This window comes from Oryzias latipes, chromosome 19 (genome assembly GCF_053564925.1).
Source record: "Oryzias latipes strain Hd-rR chromosome 19, Olatipes_Hd-rR_3.1".
NCBI lineage: Eukaryota > Metazoa > Chordata > Actinopteri > Beloniformes > Adrianichthyidae > Oryzias > Oryzias latipes.
Window position 1 is genome coordinate 26253430 of NC_136255.1, and position 5253 is coordinate 26258682.

General features: G+C 37.3%; 1 long non-coding RNA gene across 2 annotated transcripts; it reads left to right on the forward strand.

Annotated features, from left to right (window-relative positions):
• Positions 1–210: 210 nt before the first annotated feature.
• On the forward strand, positions 211–2618 carry LOC105357422 (uncharacterized). 2 transcript variants are annotated; one of them, XR_002872129.2, is made up of 5 exons: positions 211–321; positions 781–860; positions 974–1249; positions 1341–1515; positions 1631–2618. It is a non-coding gene; the product is annotated as an uncharacterized LOC105357422 (long non-coding RNA). The 2 variants fall into 2 exon arrangements; XR_911353.4 differs by having other exon boundaries at positions 1341–2618.
• Positions 2619–5253: the final 2635 nt, after the last annotated feature.

The following is a 5253-nucleotide window of genomic DNA, read 5'->3' on the forward strand; positions in this document are numbered from 1 at the left end:
ATGGCCCACGGTTGGTCCAGGCAGGAGGAAGGCAGGGGCCAGCCGCCCCCGCCCAGGAGGGGAGCACCCCGGGGAAAAGGGGGGCCCACAGGGGTTGTTGTAAACATGGCCCGACCAGGCTCGGCCACAGTTGGAGATTTGGCGGGGCCCAGCGCTCAGGGGCAACTCCCACAGGTTTCTAAACACTTTCACTTTCCTAAGTAAATAAAAGATTTCGTCATCATCAGACTCCACCCCCTTTTTTGGCTCATATCAGCACATTCTGCTGTTGTATTTCTAACAATCATTTCTCGACCTCCTGAGACACAACTCCTCCACCATGTGAGTAAACTTTGCCTACTATTTTCTAAGTTTCTAAGTTTTTATTTTACATTCAAAACTACCTGTGAATAGTTTTTGAACTAAAACCTTTATGGAGTTTTTTTTCCTAATATAATCACTGAATGAAATGGATTTTAGGGTTGAGTTGCACTCGTTTGCAAACCAAAGCTGGAAAATCTAATGTTTGTTTCAAGATTTTGAAGATTTTGGGGTTTTCTTTAGACTGTATTTGTTGCAAAAGCGTAAAACTGCAGGTGTTTTTCACAGCTTCACCCTGGTTTGACAGCCTGCTGTGACACGTCTACTTATCATGATTGCAACATTTGACTACGCTTAAAAAGAGAAAAATGTTTTTAACTCGGTTTTTATTCTCTCATTTGTTTATTGATGGTTTGATGTAAAACCAGGCTGAGACAAGAACCTGCAGACACTAACATTTCCTTTTTGTTTGAATTCCAGCTGAACCTTCAGGATGTCCTTCTTCTTCAGACATTTGACGCTGATGTTTGTGCTTCTGCGTGGACTCTCAGCAGATGCTGGTGTGTTCAGTCAATAAAAAAATAAATGACCACATTTAAGAAAAGACTCTAACTAATGTTTAACAAAGAAAACATGAACTGACCACATCTTTTCTTTCTATTTTATCACACAGTTGTGTCACTAAACTGCAACCAAACAGTGGAAGTTACATATGGAGAGGATCTGACTCTTAGTTGTGACATTGAATGGAAAGAAGGCCAGTGTAAAATCAATTCAATTAAGTGGAACGACACAACAGAAAACCTCTGTGACAAGAACAGATGTGAAAATAAAACTACCTCTGCCTCACTACAAATGTTTAATGTCATCGAGGAGAAGAACATCAGCGTTATCATTAATGCTAATTGTGGCATGGATTCTGTCAGTATCAGCCTGAAGATCAAACCTGGTGAGTTGATTTCAATTTAATTTAATCTGAGTTTGTGATGTTTAGAATCCTCATGTCAGATCATTTTCATTAAAATACATTTTTTTTGTAGTTACAGTTAAAGTTGTGTCGTCAACCGCAAACCCCAAACCACTCAATGCAATCGCTGCTGTCTCTGCAGTCATTATTGCAGTCATTGCTGGAGTTGCTTTGCATCGACGTAAACGGAAGCAACAGCAGGGCGTCCCGCAGACTGATCACCAGATTGACAGTGTCTTGCCAGCTGTGTGAGACTTTTGCCTTCCTTGCTGTTTTTGCACTGATGGTGATACTTAAATCTCATTGTACTATGCACAATGACAATAAAGCCATTCTATTCTATTCTATTCTATTCTAAACAAGGAAAGAAAAGGAGAGAAAAAAAGAACCCAGAGTGGGGCTCAAATGCATCATGCAGACATGTTGGACAAACCCCGGCAGGTCAGGTTGGGTTGTCCCCAGTCAGGACAGATTCCTGCAGAACACGAGGAGAAGATGCTGAAGAAACGGCATCTGGTGGAAGTGCTTTGTTTGTTTATGGATCCAGGATTCCCTCTGCAGGTACAGAGAAAATCTGTGTTCATGGACTCAAGAAGAAAAGTGTTTCTCATACTCATTTGTATATATTGATAAAAACACACTGTGATCACATCATTCATGGTTCTGTTTTGTAAAGTACATTGGCGTCTGTGACACCCTTTAATATATCTATAGATTTTACTCTCAAAAGTCTTTCCTGTGATTTTTTTTTACTTGCAGGTCAAACTCTGTGGGACTTTTGTACATTTTTAAATGAGCTAATCTATTTAATCAAAACATTGATTTAATACCTCAAATCTTGTAAATACAAAAACAAAATGATATGTTTTCTTGGATGTTTTTTGTCTTTATATATACATCATGTATGGTTTTCTGTATATCAGCTGCTGGTTTTCTAATAAAAACATAATGTCAGGCCAACAAAAATTTTGGTGGATAAAATGTAAATGTTTCTGCTATTCTTGTTTATTTTTCAATAACCAAAAAGAAAAACTGTGGGATTTTAGATGTCCTTGGTGAAATAAAAACCATCATTTCAAATTTTTGAATATATTAAGATTTTTCCAAATTCAGTTCCAGTTTTCATTTGAAGTTCCACCTGGAAGTTTATCTGTAATAAAGGTTTTTGAGTATTTTTTATGATATACCCCACACTACCAGTGATGAAGTTTTATTTTTGGTAGCTTAAATATAGAAATTATAGTTAGATTGAATAGAGACTAAAAACACTACAAAGCCATAACCACCCACACACTATGCAGGTCAAAGGTCACAACAGAAATTTAAATTTAAACAAACACTGTTTTCAAAAACCTTTGTTTTAATCAGCTCTTTTCTTTTTAATTGAATTTACAGGCTAACTTTTATATTTTACTAACAATATTTCGGTTTAAATTCAGTTTAACTATAGCTTGTGTTTTTTCTCTCTGTGTTTTTTACCCTCTGAATGATGTTTACAGAAGCAGCACATATTCCTCTGCTTCCTTAAACCAACAGAATGAAGCCTTAGACAAACAGGAAACTGTTAGCTAAACATTCACCTGTCAGAGGATGAGAAACGCAAAGAAAACATTTTAGAAACATCGTCATTAACACCCACGGAAAGGTGTGGTGTTATCTGCAAACGTCTATCAAACTGCAATATTTCAAACCAATTACTAAATAAACTTTAAAAATGCAAAATGTTAAAACTACGAAAAAAATTCTAACTTAAAAATGTTGCCACTTATTTTTTTAATCAGATGAAATACATCGACACAGTTTAACAACCTGTTATGATGTTGATTTAGGAGGAAAAAAAAGGATTATAATGAAAACAAAAATTTTGCAGATAAAACTGCGACTTCCAATTTTTAAGAATAGAAATAATCTGAAAGTTGATCAATAAAGTTGATTTTCAAATTTTACGAACTGTTCCTGTTTCAGTTACATTCCTCCACCACTAGAGGATGCTAAAGACCATTTACTCTGCCATTTACTGTCCGGAAGCCACCATTAATTTTAAATAACCTTAGGACATGTAAACAGATATTACTGTTTTTTAAATAAAAAAACTTATTATTACAAAAGTTTTAAATAAAATCAGAAAATTTGAAAGAATCTACTGACCTTAAGAGGGTCTCAGGCAGCTGATGTGCAGCGTCAATAGTCTGATAAGGAATTTGCAAGAATGTGCAGATCAATCATTTACTTTTAATAAACCTGAAAGACTAATAGTGAATTTTAAACCAAAAAAAAGAAGAAAAAACTATGAAGCAAAACTGATTTAATGTCCTCTGACAGACATCATGATCCATAAAGTGGAATAAAAACCAACGAAAATGCAGACAAAAGTCTAAAAAAAGAATCTGATCCAGTTTCAAAAAATATAAAGTTTCATTGTGTTTAGAAATGTCCTGATATGAAGACAGTAGTGACATCTTCATGTCTAATACCCAGCATAAATAAACATACATCCATCCGTCCATCCAGCCATCTTTTTCGAGTGAACAGTTGGAGCAGAAGACCTCAGATCTTTATCGTCCTACATTTCTAGCTGGAGGAACCCAAGAGGTTTAATTATTGAAACAAACCTGAAATAGGTTTAACAGTTTATAGCCGTTAAAGTTTATACTTTAAAGTCTTCTTGACTTTCTTGAAGGAAATCTGCCTGTGGAACTAACAGACATCCAGAAAAGTTACTGGTCAGTTCATTTTGAATTACATCCAAATAGAACAAAATTGTCATGATCACTAAGAAGAACAGACCCAGATGCTGGAACCCGGAGGGAAACACAGGAGAATGATGAGGTTAGTCAAAGTGTTTCATTTTCCTGGATAAGGATCCGAGAGGGAATATGCTGAAGTAGCTCTGGAGATGTGATGCTACGGCGTGGTAAACGGGAGTCTTTGCTGGAAGTCGTGGCGTGGCTGGAGGTCGTGGTTTGGAGTTTTAGGATTGTAAGTAGGGATGGCCCGTTTGACACGGCGCTTCAGCGCGCAGTTCGCCTTCATGAAACACAGTGTTTTGGCACAATGTGTCGGGCGCGTTTCAACTAGCGCAGATCACACGGTAGATGACGTATGACGCGCCAAATGCTTCGTTTGGTCGAACCACGGTTAGGATGTCACTTGCGTTTCGAACAGTTGGGCGCGCTATTCTCTAGAAATACGAAATGAATCCCGAATGTTTCCCGACCAGTTCTATTGTTTCCCCAGTTTGAAATCAGCGTCAGTTCATTGTACTTTACCATGGTTCTTTGGAAATAACGTAATGTGGTTCAGGATAGTTTCAACTCGATTTCTCTGAATAAAACAATACACTGTGAATAAAGAAGTACTTCAATAAATCTATGACAACAAGCCAAAGTGTGAAAAAAGTCAGCAAAGATAGCTCAGTGGAACAGACAGTGGGTTATGCACCCAGAAGTCCCGGGTTCAAGACCAGAGTTTGGTAATTTTATTATGTATTATTATTTTTCATATTTGTTTTGCTTTGCGTTTATTTTCTTCATGTGATGTGTTTTTTGCTGTGTCAAACCCCTCTCACAGAAAACGTCACGTGTTGTTTTACGTTGTTCTTTTTAATCATTATTAACAACATTGTATTGTTTTACGTTCTTTCATCATCATTTCCACATTGAAGTGTTACAAGGAGCTTGGTTGAAACATATGTCGATATACGTCCAGTCCGCCACCAGTTTTGTTTTGTGCGGTTTCAAAGCCCTGAATGGGTAGTTCATTTTTCCATCACAATTACAAAAACCCCAATGAGGCTTCATGGGGCTTCCATTCCCATCCCTAATTGTAAGCAAGGATCAGGCTGGTCTTGAAGAAGTGTAACTCAAGTGAACACTCGTGGTCAATTGTCCTGTTGACAAGGTGTAGGAGTAGAATTAGCAAAGAGCAAAAATACAGGAGCAAGTCAAAGTACAAGAGACCAGACTGAGCACCATAAGGGACAAAAA